At 42.5% G+C, this 23,938-nt stretch overlaps 1 protein-coding gene across 6 annotated transcripts in view; it reads right to left on the minus strand.

Annotated features, from left to right (window-relative positions):
• Positions 1-23,938, minus strand: part of ELF1 (E74 like ETS transcription factor 1) — a 129,723-nt gene that overhangs the window by 86,304 nt on the left and 19,481 nt on the right. For 2 of the 6 annotated variants that reach the window (XM_006124374.5, XM_089775452.1), the window contains exon 1: positions 9,800-10,099. The exons of the other annotated variants lie outside the window; for them this stretch is intronic. The gene's annotated coding sequence lies outside the window, so the exon portion shown is untranslated. Of the gene's footprint in view, positions 1-9,799; positions 10,100-23,938 lie in introns of those variants that run through there. 6 annotated transcript variants of the gene reach the window in all.

A 23,938-nucleotide genomic window follows, 5' to 3' on the forward strand; every position in this document is an offset into this window, starting at 1 on the left:
AAGGGCTCTCACATAACTAGGTGACTGGGCAACAAAACGCAGATGAAATTCAATTTTGATAAATGCAAAGTAGGGATGTTTGAGTGTCAACATTTAACTGATTAACTGATAAATGGATGCTTATTGGTTAACAGTGTCAGTTACACTTGGCCAAGTCGCCCACCCAGTTCTTGGGGAGGTAAGGGCTACTGGCTCTGCTCTCAGAGACGTGCCGCAGTCAGTTACACGGTTACTGCGCTATAGGCTCTATAGTATAAAGCTTAGCTTTATGCTGCAGTGCCCGCAGCAAAGCCTCCCCTCCGGGAGCAGAGCTAGGTGGGCAAGGGCTGTCCCCTGCACTCCCGGGAGTCAGATCAGCAGAGGCTGGCAGCCCCACTCCCAGGGAGGCTTTGCTTAGCTTTATACTGCAGAGCATGCAGCGGGGGTAACTGTATAACCAATGAGATTTTCAGCAGTTGTACGGTTACCCTATTACTTAATTTTTAACATCACTAATGCAAAGTAATACATGTTGGAAAACATAATCCCAACTATACAAATGATGGGCTCTAATTTAGTTGTTAGTGCACGAGAGCGAGATCTTGGAGTCATTGTGGATAATTCTCTGAAAACATCCACCCAGTGTGCATTTGCAGTCAAAAAGTTATCAGAATGCTGGGAATCATTAAGAAAGGGAAAGATAATAAGGCAGAAAATATCATATTGCCTCTATACAAATTCATGATACACCCACATCTTGAATACTGCACATGCAGATGTGGTTACCTCATCTCAAATATATATATATTGGAATAGATTCAGAAGGGGGCAACAAAATAATTAGGAGCACGGAACAGCTTCCATATGAGGGATTTTTGGTCCCTCATACAGGGATTTTTCAGCTAGGGAAAGAGATTAGCAGGGGAGATATGATTGAGGTCTATAAAATCATGACTTGTGTAGAGAGTAGCTAAAAAAAGACTATTTACGTCTTCTCATTTACGAGAATTCATTAAATGAAATAGGCAGCAGGTTTAAAATAAACAAAAGGAAACGTTTCTTCACAAAATGCAGTCAACCTTTGGAACGTCTTTCCAGAAAATGTTGTGAAGGCCAAGACTATAACAGCGTTCAAAAATAACTTGATAAATTCATAGAGTATAGGTGCATCAATGGCTATTAACCAGGATGGGCAAGGATGGTGTCACTAGCCTCTGCTTGTCAGAAGTTGGGAATGAGTATCAGGGAATGGATCACTTGATGATTGCCTGTTCTGTTCATTCCTGTTGCTGCACCTGGCATTGGTCACTGTCAGAAGATACGATAGTGGCTAGATGAACCTTTGGTCTGACCCAATATGGCTGTTCTTAAGTTCTTATGACTGTTTCAAAGAGTAAAATGGAAATTCCCTAATTAGTGTTTGTACAGCACCACACATAGTGGGGCCCTGGTCCATGACTGAGGCTTCTAGGGGCTACGATAATGCAAATGATAACCATCTGGTTATTACGTTAGTGTTTTCTTCCTCCATAGAAACACATATTTTCTAAGGTGACCATATTAACATAATGATGGCATAGTCTTGTTCATGCTATAGGGATTCTTGGCAGTGCTAATTATAACAAATACTTTCCAGTGCTGCTGGATGTAGGCCACATTTTGGATGCCTAGAGTACAAAGGAGGTGTCAGGATTCATATAAGCAATATATTGTTAAATAAAGTTTCTGTCTTATATTACTAAAATCGTCTTTCAAATCTCAGATTCCCCTATTTTATCTGAGCGTTTAAAAGTACTCTTACTCTGTCATTTAGTGGAAAGCCTCAACATCAGCAAGTGTAATTCTAACCCATTACTGCTATAACTATCATAATAATGTTTATATGTTATGCTGTAATACAGGGCTATTCAACACACGGCCCGTGGCCCATTTGTTTGTGGCCCACGGTACAATTTGGGTTTACGCGGGGCTCAATACGTGGCCCTCAGGTGGGATCCTTTGAACATGGCCTCCACTGGGAACATGCTCCATAATGGGGAGGCATCTCCCAAGTGGGGTGAGAACTGAAAGATGCAAGCAGACTGGCTGAAACAGACGGGTACAGGGTGTCGGTGTTTCTAGCCCCCAGGGAGAAGGTACCTGGAGTGCCAGGGCATTGTGGAAAGTGCTGGTTGCTTAGCCTTGTGGGCAGAGCCGAAGAGGTGCTGACTGTCTCATACTGCCCACGTTTTGGTCTTGCGCCATGGCTTAAGGATTAATGTTTTTATACATGCCTGTCAGTGTGAAAGAAGCTATTTTCATATATTTGCATGTAGATGCAAACAAATTTAAGTTGTGGCCCTCGGCATGTGCTGTGAGTATCACTGTGGCCTCCAGGGCTTCCAAAGTTGAGTAGCCCTGCTGTAACATTATAATTAAATATAAATATTGTATATCTGAGGAGAGTTTATCTGTCTGTAAGTGTGTCTTTCTGTCTACAGGCTACGCCTGACTTGCGATGCAATCAGTTCAGGATATAGCGTCGCAAGTCGGGTGCGTCATACACCGTCGTAAATGCAGGGCCGAGGACGTAAGAGAGGGGATTTCAGCCCCTTCTGCACTTACAGAAAAGGTTGTAAGTGTGGGGGGTCGTAAATTGGGCCGTCGCAAAGCGGGGGCCTCCTGTATATGTTCAGGAACTCCTCCAAAACAGTAAGAGCTAGGACTACCAAATTTGGTATGCAACTTCCTCTTATTATAATAATTTTTCTAAAGCAACTTAAGGGTTTGGTTGTGCTAGGAAAATGGGATGTGCCTTTTCCTCTCATAAAACCATACAGAAAAGAGACACAATTAGTAGGCAGATGAAAGGGGTTAGCCAGGGGTGCAATCCCACTTCTGGAACTGCCCCAGGTGGTGGTGGGGTCCTGAAATAACCTCCCCGGTTCAGAAAAATCCCTCATCTGGGACCAATCAGGTCCCGAGGATGCCAGATCAGGAGGTCCAACCTGTAGTGCCATGGAGTTCTTGCGGTAATTACAAGAAAGTTTTGTTTTCATTTGTATGTCTCAAGAGGCAGAAAAAACCCACCACCACCACACACAATATAGAAGCTTCCTGTCTTTAGTTCCTTATTTTTTCCTTTAGAACAAAAAAAAGTATATTTAAAGGGAAAAAAAGGAATAGCATTCACTCCATCAATAATGTGAGTTGGAAAAGTGCTGCACCCCAAACTATACAGCATAAGAGCTCCCGTGCCGGTTCTCAGAATTCATTTGTGTGCTGCTTTGAGCCTCTGAGAGATAAATTCTCACAATCTGTATTAACTGACCACACTTTTCATAACACAGCTTACAAATTCTGGCAAAATTAACTATTTTTCTCTTTTTAACTAATTACATCATTGAACATTATGGCCCCACTATATCTCCAAACCCACAATGCAACATTTTATTTCCAGTATTGTAGCCTTTTTGATTCCCAGCAATAGCAACAGTGTAGCTCAGTGTAGATCAAAAGCTTGCCTCTTTCATCAACAGAAGTTGGTCCAATAAAAGATACAGCTCATCCATTCTGTGTCTCTCAATACTTACACAGCCTATACTTTACATTTGAAATATTATAGTTACATGATATTAAAATGTGATTATCTGGTTAATCATATAGTTGATACAATTTGTATTGACTATACAATTAGTCAATAAGCGCCACTCAGTAGAGCTGCAGTGGAGGGTAGCTCTAGGAACTGACTCAAGCTGGGACTGAGCAGTCCCGGCTCCTGCCAACTCCAGAGCCACCCACGCTGCAGCTCTGCATTTTAAATGTAGTAAGAGCAATTAGACTCTTAATACATTTAAAATAGAGAGGTGCAATGATCAGCGTGAGCCAGGACTGCTCAGGGACTGGTGCTGGAGCAGCCTCTGTTCACAGCGGCCAGCCTTGGCCATCACAAACAGAAACTGCTCTAGCACCAGCCTCTGTTCACAGCAGTCAGGGCTGGTCACAAACAGGGGCTGCTGCCTGAGCAGCCCATGCTCACAGCCAGCACTGGCCACTGAGAACAGAGGTTCCTTGGCAACAACATCCCCTGTCCGCAGTGGGGCCCAGCTCCCCACTGGGACCCCTGTGGATAGGGGCTGCTTCTCAGCAGCGTCCCCTATCCTCCCCCACTGCTTCTGATAGAGGCAGCAAAGGGGGGGCAGGAGGCACCCCGGAGATGGGGGGGGGAACTGGCCTTCAAGCTGGCTCCCCCTAGCACTGGCTCCTGTTCTCTACCCTTGCTGCCTCTCAGAGAGGCAGCCGGGGGGGGGGGGGAGGTGCTGCAGAGAGCATTGGGCCAGCAGGTGCTGCAGAGAGCATGGGGGCAGCATTGAGTCCCTGCTCTCCCCAGTATCCCAGCAGCACTTCTGCTTTTGAAATGTAAAAGAGCCCTGCAGGGCTCTTTTACATTTCAAAAGCAGAAGCGCCTGAAGTGGGAACTGGCTGTGCCTCTGCTTTCCCTGCCCCGTGCTGAGACGGTGCTGGGGGAACCAGCCGGTTAAAGCCAGTTCCCCCTAGCACCAGGTCCTGCTCCCAGCCACCCTGCAGCCTCTCTCTGATACAGGCAGCAAGAGCGAGGGAAGCAACTAGTTGACTAGTCACTTACATCCCTATTACAGGAATGGAGTTCATAGGAGCAATATAGAAAATATTTTCATAAAGAGCAAACATTCAGGTAGCATGGGATTGGACAAGAGAACATGTTGCACTGAAAGCCTTAAGCCGGGGGGGGTCTCAAACTTTGTGATACCGCGACCCCCCGAGGGGTTAGGACCCACAGTTTGAGAAACGCAGCCTTAAGCCATATTTTGCCCTCAAATGCACACACACAATGTCTAGTTACTTCAAAGGCAATATTTTCAAGCATACTTTTTATGAGAGCCACTTTGTGTTGGATACATGGTTTGCTGCATCCAGAGTAAAATAAATCATGCTTGCACTTCCTTGAAAGATTCTAGAGGTTAGCTCTGGAGCCTCAATTCTTATACCTATGACATCCACAAGTAAGGAAAGGGAAAACTTAACTGAAAATTAAAAATGATACTATCAATATTTTCTGACATACACCATCTGTGGTTAGCACAAGCAGTAATTGTGTTTTCACAATCTCCCTTTACTATGTTTTTAAACATTTCCTTTCCTTGTTGCAGTGTGAAAGACCCACACAAAAAAAAAAAAAATACCTAACCAAGCTAGAGACAGTGAATCGGACAGAGAAAGACATAGACAAGTTAACAATTTTTTTAAAAGAGTGAAAAGTATTTTTCCTTTAATCTCTTTCTGTTAAATTACCAAATAGCCAATTAAGAATATTGGGGAGATGTAGAGGGAAAAAATAATGATGAAATAACATATAAACCACAAAAAACACGTAATATCCTTACCAATTTCCTTGCAATTGTCAAGAGCAATTTGAATCACTCAAATTCTCACTCCTTGTCCCCCCATCTTAAAGGCCTCACTATTTATTATTGGGTAAACTAGACAAACAGGAAGAATCCTCATACTAAATTGTAGCAATGTTTAGTGCACCTGCTGAACAGGGACAAAACAGGTAAACGAATGAAAGATGCAAAAAACATTACTATCAGTAATTAAGATCAGATGCCAAACTAACTCCTGATTAAACAAGGTTTTTTAAAGTAATTTAGATTTAAGTCTCTAAATGCAGAAACACAAATAAAATACTGTTCAAGCCATCTGAAAGCATTCCTTCCAAATTGTCAAGATACACATTTGCATTTCTATTCCTAGTAAATGAAGATAACAACTATATTTTTCTAATGTAAGGAAGAATTTTACATAAAAAATTGAAGATTTTGAAGGCTCATTTTGAGACTAGCAAAAGGAATGCTGTTTTCAGATTAAAGTTCTAATCCAGTATAAAGTCCTATATGACATGAGGTGCTTGATCTCTTTAAGGGCGAATTCTCAATTAAATGCGCTGAGGACTAGATAGGTTGTTGAGTAGTTAAATCCTAACATACATTAGTGTAAGAATGCATAAACTTTAGTCCTTATATAATGGAATCCCATCAGTACATAGATTGAGCACAGTTGGTAGTTTAGCCTTAGGACAGTTCCTCAGACCTAAGAATATGGAGGAATACATTATTTTTGTTTCTCAACAGATTAATCCCTTTATGTCAGGCAAGCAAGAGTATCTGCAGAATTTCACGCTACAGCTGTGGACTACTGATAAGTAAAGGACTTCAAATTTTAGTGCATATAGTCTCTGAAAAACAAATATTTAATATTCCTCCTCAGACACAATCAGAATTAACAAAGCAAGTTACCTCTAAGTATCTCAATAGCATCAAAAGCATAAGTGTAATGAGTAAAGTGTAAATTTACTTTTAAGAAAGTCTGGCTGTTTACAGAGTGGGTCACAAACAAGATTGTATATGAACTCCACCGACCCTATACTGACTAACCTCTCAGAAAGGAAGTTTCTGCTCTTCTCACATCCAACAAAATTCAAGAGAAAGTGTGTTAAAATTATCAGTGAAACTTGCTAAACAGCAGCTCATAAATCTTTACTTACCAATCAAAAAGTGAAAGCTACTTTGGAGAGCAAAGACCTCCCTCTGATAGGAAGGGAAAACCTACTTTTTTTAATATACAAACACTTTCAAATTCATTTGGATCAGTTTACTTGATTTGGCTCTACTGTATCTCCATAATATTCAAATTCATCTATTCCAGACAAAAGTGAAGTCAGATCATTTGTATCAAAAAGCCCGAAGATAATGCACCACTGAACTAACAGTTACCAAACATCAGAACCAATTACAGTTTCTGACCAACTACACAACAGGTAAATTTATTAATTTATCTATCTTGTATCAGTGACAAGTGTAGGAACTCACCAAAACTAATTTTCAACAGAGAAGAAAATAATACTTGGAGAACTTCAGATGAAGGGAGCTCTAGACGTGCAAAATGTTTGTACAAAGTCTGGCTGCAGACACATTACCCAAAGCCTTGAGTTCTGATATAAAGCCTTATGTGTGGCCTATAAAATGTTGTCATTGACATGCGGCAAACTCCCAGTGATCAAGAGCAGGGACCTTGTCAATACAAAAAATTCCACAGGGAGCAGTGCATTAATCAGGTCTAATGGAGGTAATCACCTGTACTTTTTTTTTAAGACATATATCATGCCACACCCTACTTCAGCTGAAAAAAAGTCAGAGTTTATAACCACCACCTTTTCTCTTTGAGTCCAGCTACTTCACAGCTTCTCAGTAGGAGGTCTTTAAAGTTAACCTTTAAAAGGAGAAATTAGGAGCCCTAAACTAGCTGCTCAACTTATTCTAAATTAGTTATATATCTGGTTCTGTTCTCTTCAGGTTCCTGTACCACACCCTCACCATGGTATTCAAGAGCCTGGACACAACAGCTTTGCCTACAGGATGAAGGGAGATTTCTCCTTGAAGAACTGCATGAATAGAGCTAGTAACAGCTGTTTAATCTCCAGCCCTTCAACAGCACTACAGAGACAGTTTGGGAGCTGTTTTGGGACTGCTATTTGGGACTGCTTTATAGACCCCCAGCTACCTCGCAAGACAAATAAAAGAGGGGGAGGAAATGGAGAGAAGCCGGGGTTCCTTTTTTTAGTTCTAGTTTGATACTAGATAGTGGCTACGTCTACATTGCAGGCTTTTTGCGCAAGAACTGTTTTGTGCAACAGTTCTTGCACCAAAGGTCTTGCGCAGGAGCGTGTCCACACAGCCATGTGCTTTTGCGCAAGAGATGTGCTTTTGCGCAAGAGAATCCATGGCAGTGTGAACGCTCTCTTGCGCAAGAAAGCCATTTTAGCCATAGGGGTTTCTTTCGCAAGAAACCCCTGTTGCCTGTCCACACTGCCTTCTTGCACAAGAGGGCTTATTCCTCATGGGGAGAGGAATAACTCTTGCACAAGAAGCCCTCTGTTCTGACGCCTTACTGTACAAGAGTACTGTACTTACAAGAACGCACGTGCAGTGTAGACAGTCCGCAAGTTTTTGTACAAGAACAGTTGTTCTTGCGCAAAAAGCCTGCAGTGTAAATGTAGCCAGTGAGTTTAAGGTAGCTACCACAAACAAACTATAGCTAAAAGAACTTCAATACTCATGGGGAAGTAGCAGGAGACAAAAGAAATTCAAATAGTCCCAACAAGTTTTAAATAATTTTTAAACAGACAAAAATCCTCCACAACACATTCAAAATAGTGTTTTCATCTGTTCTCTAAACTTATCTTATACTTCTATTACAAATATTTTTTCTTCAAGGAAGAATACATTGCATACCCTCCTGAAAATTTTTAGTTTTGTTTTAAAATATGTTTTAAATCACAGGTTAAGAGACAATAACACGACAACATGCCAAGCTGCACAAGGAAGCTATAGGTTAACACTGCAGATATGCTAAAAGAAAAAAAGCATGCACTATTAGCCTAGTAATTTTCTCCTCCCTCCCTTCATTGTGGATGATTACTATATTACGCTACAACACCCCAGCGAGGTAGGTACTACAAATAGTGAAGCGTAAATGACACTGAAAAGTATCCTATAGTTTTATTTCTCTAGCTTTAGATTTTCAATGTAGAAGTTAAACATTATTTTAAATGAGTTTTCTTTTTAACTGAAAAATTAAAATACAGCACTGAAGGCTACTGTTCTCATTCAGTCAAGAATCTAACTGAAACCAAAGGTAATAGTGTTCAAATCAGAACTACAGGATCATACCTAACATTTGGGTAGGTGTCTGTAGTGTATTTTTCCCCTCTGACCATTTAAAAACAGCCTTTGAACACTGTATATTCCCCACAAGCTTTCTTGTACAAATGGCACTAAACCTAGTCCAATTTATAGTAGTGCCTTTCTCACTGTCACATATGAAATCCTAAGCTTGGAGGACCAGAGTAGGGAGGATGACTATCTATCCATTCTTTATTCTATGAAAGAAGTTACACTCATGTTCCATTTTAAATTATATTATGTGGCAGTGCGTTTTTATAGTATATTTCACTAAAAAAACGCTCTCAGGCCAACAATTCTTTGAATTACTAATCCACCGTCTTTACAGCAGCCCAGAATCAAACTTTAGCAACTATACTCAAAGCGAATACAACCAGAGTCTATAGTGCTATTAATTAATGAATATGTTGCCCAAATCACCTTCAGAAATTTTCTACTACATAATGAACAGATAAGTATAAACATGTACCCTGCTTTAGAAAAGACTAATACGTACTACCTACAATCAATGGGGTCATGTTTAAAGCAGTCAAACCAGCCGCACATCTGAAGCATTAAATCTTAACACATTTTAAGAATAAACATAAATCTGAAATGCAGTAATTAAAACTTTGTCAATCTTTAAAGCTTATTTCAGGGGTATTGTTTTCAGGAACACTGAAACCATATAGTCTACTTAATATTTTGAGAAATACACAGCAAGAAACCTATTTACACAGGCACTTAAATACTAAATAATCATTTTGTGCGACAGAACTGTGTTTACTAAACTATAATAGGAGTTTTTTTCAGTCTTACTCTCATGATACATCTAAGAAACTTCTGGCATACAAAATATTTTTAGATTTTAAAAAATGTATTGTCCTCAAGGCCAAAAACCCACAAAAATTGGCATTCTTTGTTTTCCCCTGGTAGTTAAGTGCAATCAGGCATGTGACTAAGTTCATACATTAACAGAGGTAAAGAACATACAGCCATGTTTTTTCAACAGGTATACCTACTCTGCTATTAGAATTATTACTCCTATTTAGATACTGTACCCAGCAAGACAGAAAAGTTACCTTAATTTGTTTTAAGGTGTTTGCACAGTCCCAAGAGCCAGAAAGTAAAAAGAAATCCAGCAGTTTTATGCAGTTAAAATGGCTACTGTAGATTGGGGAAGTGGTGTCTGTGCTTCAGCTTATGAGTCATACATGAAACTAAGTGTTTCTCAGGGAGGCACGCCCATGTTGCTGTGGGCCCAATTACTCTGCTAGGTCAAACATGCAAATCTGCAGGTAAGAGGGGAAAAGAGAACAACCTGAATCACCCAGCCCCACCTTAGCTAGCAAGGGCAAAGGCCAAATAATCTTTGTAATAAACTGAAATGCAGTTAGTGTAACATTCACTACTTGTTTGCAACCATATTTAAGAATGCAACTAAAAGTATATATAAAAGAGCACTTATTTGTCAAATGATAAGGAAATAAACAACTAACGTTTCATGCTTTTTATCTAACAGCAGAGAACAGAAAAGTCTTTGGCACTGTGGACTGAAGTTGCAAAAAAAAAAAAAATCAAACAGGTGCATTAAAGCTTGTCATGTTTGCAAAACAGTGGACAAAGAAGGGTTGGAACAATTTACATAGTGATGTAACTATAGATATAGCTTTCTATGTTATTTGTTGACTGAATGCAACCTGTACATGCAAAGTGACAAATTAATTAGTCTTGTTAAATGTAACATTTAACGTAACCTTATACAAATTTGAAAACACTAAAGAAGTATTAACAGAAAATTAAAATATTTCTGCTTTTTAAGTAATTGCATTACCTAACATGCTACTTTATAAAATGCACTATTTTGACATACGTAATATGCACAATTTTGTCTTACTATATTCTGGTGACAAATATGGTACTTTCCTGAAATATCCAAATGAATTAACTATAAGTAGATTTGGAGTCCATTTTATTAAAAACACAAAGTATTACTGTGGACTGGCATATAACTCTCAGAAGTGTTACTGTGCCAAACAAAACTGAATTTATGCGACAAAGTAAGTGAGATGTTTTTCCCAGGGAGAGCCGTATGCTAAGGAATATCTTCACTGGTTATGCGAGAACTCAGCCATTTGACCTTTCAACCTAAGCAGGGGTCCTTTGACTGCTTATTACCTGTTCCCAGGGTCTCCAAATTAGAGCTCTAAACTGTATAAAAGAATGATTCACAGATTAATGGGTATTCTTGTTCTGAACTAAGGCTGTCTACACTGGAAAGGTTAAGCAAAAAAAAATGTTTAGCCACAAAAAAATGAAAACGTGTCAAACCTGTTTTTCTGCCACCCACTGTCGACATTTCATGACCACATTGTTAACTCCCCTGTCCACAGAAAGAGCAAAGCAAGGGGGATAAGCATATCACAGAGCCTGATGTCACCTTAAGTTGCTAAGTACTGTGGGAATGTACAATGTAGTGCAAGGCATTTTGAAAACGTGAAAAACAAACCATCAGCCAAATCTTTACTTCCCAGCCTTCCCTGGACTTTCGGCTTATTTTTGGCCACTTCAATGACAATCCTTACTGCGAACTCCAGCATCTATGAGAAATCCTGGATCCCAAACTTCTCTCCCATGTTGTGTTCAACATACTTAGGACATCATACATTGCAGCTGAGCTACTTATGCAATTAATGGCAGAAGACGAAGACTCGGATGCGGACGACAATGTGAATGGACAGGGACACCAGTGAAGTGGCATTGCAGTGGGCTGTCACAGATCAGCTGTGCACAAAAGAGCCACACTTTTGGGCTAGGGAAACCAGCATTGAGTAATGGGATCACATTGTCATGCAGGCAGGGGCGGCCCGTGAAACTAGGCAAACTAGGCAGTTACCTAGGGTGCTGCCGGCCCGGGCACCCGATGATGTGTGCTTGTGTGGCTGCTCAGGATTGATTCACATGCCACTCAGCTGATTAGCAGAGGACCCACAACTAGATTTTGTTTCTAGTTTTTCCACACATACTTCAGTGCACATAAAATTTATTCTGCACACGGATGGAAAAGAATAGATGGAACATTGAGGAGTAGTTGCTGCAGAACTTTCAGGAGGAAAGCTACTTTCAGGGGACTCTGTGATGAGGTCACCCCCACTCTCACAAGAATGAGAGCTGCCTTGCCCATGGAGAAGCATGTGGCGATTGCACTGTGGAAGCTGGCTTCCCCAGACAGCTACTGATTGGTCACCAATCAGATTGGAGTGGTAAAGTCAACTGCTGGACTCGTGTTGGTGGATGTGTGCAGGACCATTAATTGCATCTTGCTCCAAAAGACTATGACTCTGGACAAAGTACATAAAATTGTGTACGTTGCACAGACAGGCTTTCCTAACCACAAAGAGGTAATAGATGGCACTCACATTCTAATGCTGGCCCCAGACTATCTAGCTTTTGAGTACATTGATCTGAAGGGGTATTTTTCCATGGTTCTCCAGGCACTTGTGGATCACCATGGATGTTTCATGGGCATTAATGCGGGCTGATCTGGAAAGGTGCATGACACACACATCTTTTGGAACACTGGCCTATTCAGGAATCTGAAAGTGGGGACTTTCTTCCCAAACTGGAAGGCTACTGTAGGGGAAGTCAAAATGTCTATTGTGATCCTACGCCTTAATTCCATGGATCATGAAGCCATACACTGGGAGCCTTGACAGCAGCAAAGAATGGTTCAACGATAGGCTGAGCAGATGCAGAATTACTGTGGAGTGTGCTTTTAGCAGTTTAAATGCCCACTGGTGATGTCTACAAGAAGCTGGACCTGTCAATGACAACATTCCTATTCTTATAGCCACATGCTGTAGCCTCTGTATTATTTGTGAAGGAAAGGATGAAAGCTTCAATCAGGGCTGAACCCCTGAGGCTCAACATCTGGAGGCTGAGTTTGAACAGCCAGAGGCTATGTCTACATTGGCAAGGTTTGGTGACAAAAATGGTGTTGACATGCAAAAGTTACCAAAAGTGAAAACTGGTCAAAACAGTTTTTCTACCTCCCACTGTTGATGTTTCATGGCCACATTGCTAGCACCCTGTCAACAGATAAAAGCAAAGCAATGTAGATAAGCATCCCACAGTGCAATGTTATGGGAAGGCAGAGCTCATCCCTGTGCTTCTAGGGGTTCCCTCATAGCTCTGTGTGCTCTCTGTGACGAAGAATGTCAAAGCAGCATAGCAGTCTCTCCAGCCCTCGCTCTGCAGCTGCAGTCCACTTGCTGTTGTGTTTCTTGCAGGGAAGAATAGAAGCATTCCAATGAGTTTCTCATTGTTTGTTCCCCAGACCAGGTCACTCAGCTATCAGATAGTTCTCAGAGCTTTGAAAGGGGAGGGGTGCATTCCTGCAGGGCAGCAGAGATGAAAAAACACTGAACATAGCCCATCAGGGCAGGCATTGTGGGATGCTGATGGAAGCCAGTTCCCTTGACAAAACAAACAGCAGAGTCCACACTGGCTCTTTGTCAACAAGAAAGGAAGGGGAAAACACAGTCTCTCATAGGACTGGAAATTTTTGTCACCAAAACTGTGTGGTTTTCCCCCAACAAAAGTCGCTTTGCAGTATAAACATTCTCCCTGTTTTCTCACAAAAAGGTAGGTTTTGGTGACCAAACTTGCCAGTGTAGACAAGCCCTGAGATCAGGGCTATTAGAGGAACAGTGTAGGGCCATACGAATCAGGGATGCCATGAAGCAATTTGATGATGAAAGTCAGTTATATTTGTTGCCATGCACGGCAGTGCAGTGGCCACAATGCTTATGGGGGAATCTGATTGGCCCCTATGATGCACTGACTAGAAAAGTGCCTGTTGCTTTGGCATGGTGTGCTTGCTTGCTTTCATTCATGGGATGGAATAAAGATTGCTTTAAAACCCAATAATTTCATGTATTTAAAAAAAACAAACTTAGAACACACATGCAGCATGACACAACTGCAGTTTTTGTAGATAAGAGGGGAAGGGAAGCAGTGAAGCCAGTGATGTCCAGGTATCATGTACAGCCCTGCAGTCGGATGTGCCATGCAATGGGTGCTGCAGGTCAGCTGCACAGGGCTAAGGGTTGAGTGCATTGGGTGCCTGTGGGAGTCAGCAAAGCTAGATGATGAAGAGGCAGGTGTGGAGTGCAGCAAGTGCCAACTGGGGACAGAAAGGTTGCCAAAATGTATTGGCAATGACATAGAGTGCATGGAAAACAGTTCTTGGACACTTGCTGCAGGGGAAAGAGGAGTCATGAAGCTGCTCCTTCTCAAGTGCTATGAGCACCTGGAGTGTATCAGCTTGGCTCTCCATAATGTTTAAAGGCCAGCCCATGGCTTCGTTCCAGTGCACAGCCTTCTCTTTTCACTTTCCTGCTCCCATTGTCCCTCCACTCCAACTCTTTCTTTTCAGCAGCCTGAAGAGTAACCGCACGCATCCAACCATCTTTACTTTTCCAAGGTTGCTTCTTTGCCCTGCACAGCTGTTCAATTGGCAGTAACAAGGAAGGCTTGGATTCCATGTCTTTAATGCTTTGCACAATGTTACAAGGATGAGAAGCTTAAATTTCATTCAGTAGCTGAATCAAAACAGTCCAAACACAATTATAGCTAGCAGTAATTAAATAACATCTACCAGCAATTAAGTAATAGCAAAATGGATTATTTTTATGAAAGTTACTATCTTCACTTGATTACTAGTTATAGTTAGTAATTTTGATGAATGTTTTGTTTTGATTCGCATCCCCTATCATTTCAGTGGGATCACAGCAGATGCAAAATCATAGAATCATAGAACACTAGAACTGGAAGGGACCTCAAGAGGTCATAGAGTCCAGTACCCTGCCCTCATGGCAGGACCAAGCACTGTCTAGAGATCATCCCTGACAGGTGTCTGTCTAACCTGCTCTTAAATATTTTCAGTGATGGAGATTCTAGAAACCCCCTAGGCAATTTATTCCACTGTTTAACCACCCTGACAGGCAGGAAGATTTTCCTGATGTCCAACCTAAACCTCCCTTGCTGTAATTTAAGCCCATTGCTTCTTGTCCTATCCTCAGAAGCCCAGGAGAACAATTTTTCTCCCTCTTCCTTAAAACACCCTTTTAGATACCTGAAAACCGCAATCATGTCTCCTCTCACTTTTCTCTTTTCTGAACTAAACAAACCAAGTTCTTCCTGTCTTCCCTCACAGCTCACGTTTTCTTTATCTTTAGTCATTTTTGCTGCTCTTCTCTGGACCTTCTCCAGTTTCTCCACATCTTTCTTGAAATGTGGTGCCCAGAAGAGAAATTTAACAGAAGCTGGCTCTCAATTTACTATGACTAGTGCAATTATCCAGTTGATTTTACTTGCTATATTTTATCAAAGGTATTTTCCAACCTATATTAGGATGTGAAACAAGAAGTTGATCAACAGTAGTTGGTTTACCACTCATCAAGTAAAGGTCACAATGTCATTTCCCTATACATGCATACGAAATCACACACTAATTTTAATTTATTCTGAAAAAGGCCTCAGTAGGGTTAACGTTGCAAGTCATTTTAGTCGGAGCATATTATTCAGATCCTGTGCAAGGAATATAGCATTCTCTGTCTGTTCATCCACATAACTTTAATACTATCCTCTATGTGCCCAGATAAACAGAAAATGCATTTTGTTCCCACACTGCAGATTCCTGTGCAGGGTATGAAAACCCTCATAAATTTAACGCCAGTGCATCTGGGTCTGTTTATTTTAGAAATATAGCCCCATAAATTAGATTTCAGTATTTTTGAAATGTAAAAACCAATACTGCATTTTAAGTTTTTTCCTATGAAATGGATAGTTAATGCTACAACTGAAATTATATCATTTTTCCTACCAAAGAGCAGTTTTGGTCCAAGGCCTCATGGAGGAGAATCAATTTTAAACAATATGTAATCCCAACAGGGAATTTAAAATTTACTACAACAATGGTTACATACATATATTATTTATAAAATTTTATTGGACAAATGCTCTCTTATGGTAATTCAGCTGCAGTTAGAAATGCTTTTCAGTCAAGCATAGGGATGTCAAATATCAGTTAACTGAATAGTCGATTAACCTCATGAATTCTTATGTGTTAGTCGACTATTCTATAGTCCCCGGGGATACGGGCAGCAGTCAGTGCACTCTGGCCCCAGTCCTAAGGAGCCCCTTGCCACTCCATGCCATTGCCTCTATCAGAGACAACAGCATAGGATGTCAGGCAGGAGCTGGTCTGCCAGGGTAGCCAGTTTAAAAACCAGCTTCCCTTGTGGACCGGCTGCCTGTTGCCCCATCCTGCTGTCTATGATACCGAAGCAGCAGCGTGGGGTGGCAGCAGTCCCTGTCTGGGGTCAGAGGGGTCTGAGCTCCTAGACCCAGTATGAGCCGGAACTGAGCCAGGCTGCCTGCTAGCCTGGCTCCTAATACACTTTAAATGCAGAGCCGCAGCAAGGATGGGTCCTGGACCCAGCGCAAGCCAGGACTGAGCTGGGCTGCTGGCCAGCCTGCTAAAACGTTTACTTGGTGGGTGGGAGGAAATGCATGTAGTCTATAGCATTAACTGATAAGCTTTTGCTTATTGGTTAATTGACTACATTATTACATCCCTAGTTAAACGTGAGCACAAACTATGCACAATTTTCTTAGTGCCTCTAATTTGGTTGTGGGGGTCATGTTTTTTAAAGAGCATACACACTTGAACCTCTTTAATCCAGCAACCCTGGGAAACAGGTTATGACGCATTAAAGATTTTGCCAGACAAGGATGGATCTGTGGGGTTTGGGTATGAGGGGAATAGAGGTGGGGGCTCTTACCAAGTGCCCCGCTCCAGGGGCACACATGGCTCTGTGAGCAGGGTGCACAGTTATGTAGAAAAAAGCATCCTGCAGATCGAGGGACGCGAACCAATCCCCTTCGTTCAGAGCTGGAATGATAAGAGGCTGATCATCTTGAATTTTTGTTTTTGAAGGTAGTGGTCGAGTCTATCCAGGATAGGCCTCCACCCGCCAGACTTCTTTTAGGTGAGGAAGTACTGGGAATAGAAGCCTTTCCCTCTAAACTGCTTCGTCACCGTCTCAACTGCCCCAAAGTTAAATAGACGTGAGACCTCTTGGTGCAAAAGAGGTTCGTGAGAGGGGTCCCTGAAGAGGGATAGGGTAGGAGGGGGACGGGTAGAGAACAGGATGGTGAAACTGGACGTGATGATTTCTCTGACCCAATGGTCTGTAGTTACTGTGAACCAGTGGAGGGGGTACGGTCCCAACCGGTGATGGAATAATGTGGTAGTGTTGTATGGAACCTCTGTAAAGGGAATGGCATGCAGTCCCTTGATCGACATGTTAAACCTGCTGCCGAGGGTGTTGATGGCTGGATGCTTTGCCTGGTTGTTGGCGGTGTCTCCGTGTATGCTGTTTCTGCATACACTGTCTCTGCCTTGGCTGATCATATGGCCTGAAGTGGGGCATGGCCTATGAGAAAGGTCTCTGCTTATTTTACGGACCAAATCTCTTGCGCCTGTATGGTGGCATATACATTCCGAGTGTCCTCAGTGTGGTACACGAGTCTTTGCTGGAATGGAAGACCCGCTCGGTGTTCTGAGTGAACAGCAATTGACGGTCGAAGGGTAGGTCCTCTACTTTTGGCTGTAGGTCCTTTGGTACAGATGCCAGTTGGAGCCAGGAAGCGTGCCACATGACCAGAGCTCGCCAGCCGCGCAGTTCTGCACTCTGCATATGCGCAGATCGTTCTGCACATGCGCAGATCGCTCTGTGCCGGTTCTTCCGGGGTGTAATCTACTCGCCACAGGCAAGTAGATTACACTATTTGTCGAGCCCTGCACATGGCCACCAATGTCGGTGTGGTCCAAGAGGCAGTGTCAGTAATATCTAGGGCAATTTGCGGGCTGTACGGGCTGTTGTGTAGCCTCCTGCACTACTGCCTTCAAAATTTGCCTTTTAGCCTCAGGTAGAAAATCAAGGAGAGCAACCAGTTTAGTATAATTATCAAAATCATGATTGGCGAGGAGAGTCATGTAGTTCGCCATCCTGAAGGTTGCCATGGCAGAGGAATAGACTTTTCTGCCCAACAAATCCAAGTGCTTCACCTCCTTATCAGTTGTCACTGTCCTGCCCTGTGCCGTCTTTGATCTTTGTTGAGCAGCATTCATAACAATGGAGTTGGGCTGGGAGTGTGTGCGCTGGCATTCTACTTGGACAGAACATGTCCCTTCAGGAAGTCCCCGCGATTGCTATTATCAGTGGCGACCTGTTCTAAAGGTCATCAGCTATCATCACAACGCATATCGTCCCATATCGTTAACTGTATCTCTCTCTGTTACACCCTTGGGGTAGGGCTCTACCCTGTCCACCAACAGCACACTCAACCAGGAGCATGGCTGCCTCCACAGCATTCCTGAAGAACGTCCCCTTATGTGACATATGCCGTGCAGCGACTTGGTCGTCGTCATCCACGTTTGCTCAACACTATGCCCTTGACCATCTCAGAGCTGCGGATGTGGCAGTCGCTCAGGCAGTCCTTTCATCTGTGCGCAAATAATTCCGAAGCATGATCAATTGTCAGGGTGACTGCTTCATACTCACCTGTAGTGGAGCACCCACGGGTACATCACTCGAAGAAGAAGAAATTGTTACTCACCTTGTGCAGTAACATCTGTTCTTCGAGATGTGTGTCCCCGTGGGTGCTCCACGACCCGCCCTCCTCCCTGCTTCGGAGCTCTTGTCTTTCTCTTTTTCAGATGCTCCGGCTAGGAGGAACTGGCGCGTCGGACCGTGCGACGCAGAAAAGGTGCGAACGCCGCGGGGCACTCTGCGCATGCGCGGTCCTCCGGAGGGGGCTACTGCTGGTGAAAACTTTCCGGATTGCGGCGCTGGGACGAGCCCGACACCTGTAGTGGAGCACCCACGGGGACATCACTCGAAGAAGAACAATGTGACTAATTGGCCAGTTGAGTGTGGCTAGTTCACTGTATTAGCAGCCAATATAGTGGCTATTGCTTCAGAACTGGTTGGACACCACGGCTCTAAAGATTTCCTATAGAGACTTTTCTCTCCATTTCCTGTGAGCACCAGCCCCCGTTTCCTACCCCCCAGCCATACCTCATGCTGCTACTGTGCTGATACAGAAGCAACAATGCAGGGAGGCAGGCAGCTCCGTAGGAGCCAGTGCTCATGTCTCCCCGCATCCTGCTGCAGATGGGGCGGAGGAGGCAACTCCATGGGAGAAGGAACATGTGGGGAGCCAGCTTAAAAACCAGCTCCCGCCTCCCCTCCCACCATGCTGCTCTCTATGCTAGAGAGGTGTTGGTGGCTGCGTGTAACCATGAAAGTTAACCAATGAACCCAGACTCATCAGTTAACGATGTACTTCCCAGCTGACCCTGGCTCTGCACAGCATTTCAAAGCATCAGCGTTGCATGGAGCCCAGAGTCAGCAGGGACTCCGAGTCCCCCACTGACCCAAGGCTCCATGCGGGTGCTTCCGCTTTGAAATACACAAGAACCCCCACTGGGGACTCTTGTACATTTCAAAGCTGGCACACCAGCTGACCCAGGCAGCATGCAGAGTTCCAACAGAGTGAGCTGGGACACAGATGCTGCACCTCTGCATTTTAAATGCAAGCTCTTACTACATTTAAAATGTAGAGACATAGCACAGGTGGCTCCTGGAGCTTGCGCAAGCCAGGACTGCTTTGTCCCAGCTCCAGCCAGCTCTGGGAGCTACTCCCACAGTGGCTCTGCAGAGCAACCCCTTATCAATTAATTGTGTAGTTGATACAAATTGTTTTGACTACACAATTAGCAAAATAAACACAATTTAACATCCTTACTCAGGTCTGGGGAAGTTCCAGCAAAGGGCCCTCTCATCTGCCTGGCGATTCTGTTTCTTTTCTATATGGTTTTATGAGATGCAATCCCATTCCATTTTCCAAGCACAATCAAAATCTTATCTTGTTTTAAGTTATAAGGAAGCGGTATACTGAATTTGGTGATTCTAGCTCTTACTTCTTAGGAAGAATTCTTAAACAGACAGGCAGGCAGGCAGACAAACTCTCTCAAATATATAGTAGATTATAAATGCTGGAGGTAAAAATGGGTTTGGGGATGGAGACTGACAGCTCACAACCCCAAGCAGTAATAACCTCGTGACCCCTGAGGAGTCACCACCCCATTTTGAGTACCCTTGGTCTAAACACCTGAGTAGATATAGAAGACATTTGTATAGTACCTCGCACAACAGCATTCTGACCCATAACTACTGCTCTTAGGTGCTACAGTAATTCAATTAATAAGAAGTGACTATATAAGAATGACAGAGTAGAGAAACTCCAAATTATGGGTCTGGGCTTGCAGTCCTGATGCAAGAGATAGATTTCCATTGAACTCAATGGGATATAAGGACTGTGAGATTAAACCTATATATTAGGGATGCAAGATTTCAATTAGTTGATAAGGGTGTGTCCGCCTTTGAAGTGTAGCAACAACCCCAGAGCTGTTGCTACACTTCAAAGGCAAAAACACTCTGGGGAGCACGAGGCCAGCAGGGGATGCAAGCAGTCCACCACTGGCTCTGTGCTCCCCGCAGCATCAGGCATGTGGCATTTCAAAGCGGCAGTGCCACATGGAGACCAGTGTCACTGGGGGAGTCCCCCACTGATCCCAGGCTCCATGCGGTGCTGCCACTTTGAAACTCCATGTGCAGTCTGGTGCCAGCTGGGGAACCCACGCTGCACGCAGCGTTTAAAAGCATAGGACCACGTGGAGCCCGGGATCAGCTGGAGATTACCCTGCTGACCCCAGGCTGCACACAGCTTTTCAAAGCAGCAACTCTGCATGGAGCCCGGGGTCTGGCCCCAGGCTCCACACTGTGCTGCCTCTTTGAAGCACCCTTTCCTCTCCCCCCCTTGCTGCCTCTTTCTGATAGAAACAGCAAGGGTTTGTGTGAGCGACTAGTCGACTAGCCTGTCAACTATCCGATAAGCATTTGCTTATCAGATAGTTGACGAGTCATTCACATCCCTACTATATATCAGATTACAGAGTGAACACACTTGTTCCAGAATAGGTAATTTTATGGGTTCTTTCACAGGAGAAATACAATGACACCTCTTGTGCAGGTAACAGCCTATATAAATTTTGCTACTGTTTAACTATCTGCCCTCATTTTCAGAATGCCAGCATGACTACTCCCAGAGGTGAAATGAGAACATGGATCAAATGTGTCATATATTTTCAATAATTTAATCAATGGGATGTATACCACAGAGGACATAAACAATCACTGAAAAGAATATTATATATTAGTAGCAAGGAAAATCCAAAGTTGAGGAAATTTGATAATAAAGAAATAAAAATAGTTTATTTAGCATCCACTTGGTAAGCCTGAAGAAAGCCAGGTACCTACCAAAGGCAGAAGAATGCATTCATGACTTTCTCTGTCCCATGTGGGATCTATTTATGTCAGAAGCACTTAAAAGCCAATTTGCTATTAGTGAAAATATATTATTAATGTATAAGACTACTTGCTCTTGGGCCAACACTAGCTGACAAAAAAAGCTTTAATAATAGAAAGAAAGTCAAGAGAATTTGCAAGTTAAGCAAACTGATGCTCTGGGACTTACAATGTGGTGTTATTGTGGCTTTAAGAGAACAAATACTATCATTAATGTGTGGGAACTGACAATGGAAAGAGGTTGCTTGGTTTTTGGTGAGACTCAAGAGATTGACCTCAGTTAAGATGCTCTGCATATATGTTAACTAAGCACCTAATAAAGACTTGTGTTATTATCAACAAATTGTTAATAAGAGTAGTGAATTACTTGAATATAAAATAACACATACATGATTCCTCATGCAATTAATTGTTAATATTGCTATAGAGCTTCTGAATTTCAGAGCACATACAGCTTTTTCTGTATTTATTATCCTGGGTCCTGGATTCAAAATATCAGTCAAGTCCACAAATGGCAACACAGACTGGTATAAAAAAGTAAGTGCTGAAGCAAATGAGGGTGGAAATGTATTAACAATGCTACATTATACACTCCTTACTCAGCCCAAGAACTCTTTGCCTATCCAGGCTCCACCAAACCTCAACACTCACTTGCAAATCCCCCAATCCAGTGACATCTCATTTATGACCACTGCTGTTACACAATGTTCACAACGGAAAGCTCCTGCTTCTTACTGTACTGTGTCTCCAGTCTAACAATAGTCAACTTGGGGAAAGGAGATTTCCTGTGTTTTTTTGGGAGCCACTCCATTCAAGTACTAGTCACTAGCCCTTATGGTTGTGTACGGCTTGCAGGTGCACATATACAGGCATAAACAATCAAACCAAACAGGGAAAACACTATATAAGGTGTCTAATAAAAGGACTACGTTAATTTGACTCAAGTAATTTTTCGAGGTACATATTTGTTTAGAATATAATTGCCAAAAGCATTTGAGCATTGTATCAGAGGGGTAGCCATGTTAGTCTGGATCTGCAAAAACAACGAGGAGTCCTGTGGCACCTTACAGACTAACAGATTTATTGGAGCATAAGCTTTCATGGGCAAAGACATCTGACATTTATTGATGCTCCAATAAATCTGTTAGTCTATAAGGTGCCACAGGACTCCTCATTGCTTGAGCATTGTAGTTTTTCTGGAATCTAGAAACTGAATCATTTGTGTTGTGTTCACGAACAGTAAAGGAAAAAAAGAGAAGGGGAGAGAAGAGCCCTAAGGATGATGTCAAGAAGGTATTGGAACTAAGAAGCTTTTTTATGTCATTTATATTCACTCCAAATGACTGCATGGATGCAAGCAATGTCCTTGGATTTGGGGGAACAATATAAAAGAGCTTTGACAAAAGTGATTTTGATGAAAACTTTCACACAAGTTGTCTGTACTTGGTAACTATGATTTATATTTTAATGCTTTCAACAAGTTCACAAAAATCAAAGCTCTTCTGAAACAGCTTTGGATTGTATACTTGTAATATTTAATCTGCTTTATACAGCACACTGTTTTCATTTCATGTTGGGTTAATAAATACTAGCTAAATTTATGAATGTTAAGGCCAAAACGAGTCTAACTGCCTGAACACAGCAGGCCATAGAATCTCAATCACACAACTCTATAACCTCTGGCTGAGTTTCTGAAGTCCTTAAGTCATGAGCTAAAGACTTCAAGTTTCAGAGAAACCATCATTTAAACTAGTTTGAACATGCAAGTGATCCATGCACCACAGTGCAGAGGAAGGTGAAAAACCTTCAGGGGCTCTGTCAATCTGACTCAGAGGAAAATTCCTTCCTGAGTCAAAATATGATGATGAGTTAGTCCCTGAGCGTATCGGCAAGAGCCACCAACCAGATACAGTACCTGGGAAAGAATTTTCTGTAGTAACTTAGAACCCTCTCCATTCAGTTTCCTTTCTCTGGTTGTTAGAAATATTGTCACTAGCAGTGCAGATGGGCCATATTCGATTGTAGGCAAACTTATCAAACCATCCCTTCCACAAATATGTCAAATTCAGTCTTGACACCAGTCAGTTGTTTTGCCTGGACTGCTCCCCTTGGGAGGCTATTCCAGAATTTCACTTCTCTGATCACTAACACCAATTGTCTAATGTGAAGCCTACACTTTGTTGATGACCTGTTTATATCCATTTGGTCTAGGGCCAACACTAGTATTTAACTTAAATAACTCCTCTCCCTCCCGGGTATTTATCCCTCTGATGTTCTTATAGATAGCAATCTTATCTTCCCTCAGCTTTCTTTTGGTTAAGTTAAACAAGCCAACCTCCTTGAGTTGCCTTTCCTAAGGTAGGTTCTCCATCCTACTAGCCATTATTTACACCTATTTCAGTTCGAATTTGGCTTTCTTAAACATGTGAAACCAGAACAGTATACCGTATTCCCAGATGAGTATTCATACTGGTAACACTTATCAAAATCTTCTGGAAATACCTCACCTGATGCATCCTAGAATTGCATTAGGCTTTTTCATGGCTGCATTACATTAGTAGCTCAGTCATACTATGATTGACCAATACCCCCAAGTATGTCTCCTTCTCTGTCACTTCCAGCTGATATGTCCCTAGCTTATAGCAAAAATTCGTAATGTTAGTCCCTAACTGCATGAATATTATACTTGCACTATTATATTTCATCCCATTTCTTTTACAA

The sequence above is a fragment of the Pelodiscus sinensis genome, chromosome 1 (genome assembly GCF_052426305.1).
Source record: "Pelodiscus sinensis isolate ZL-2025 chromosome 1, ASM5242630v1, whole genome shotgun sequence".
NCBI lineage: Eukaryota > Metazoa > Chordata > Testudines > Trionychidae > Pelodiscus > Pelodiscus sinensis.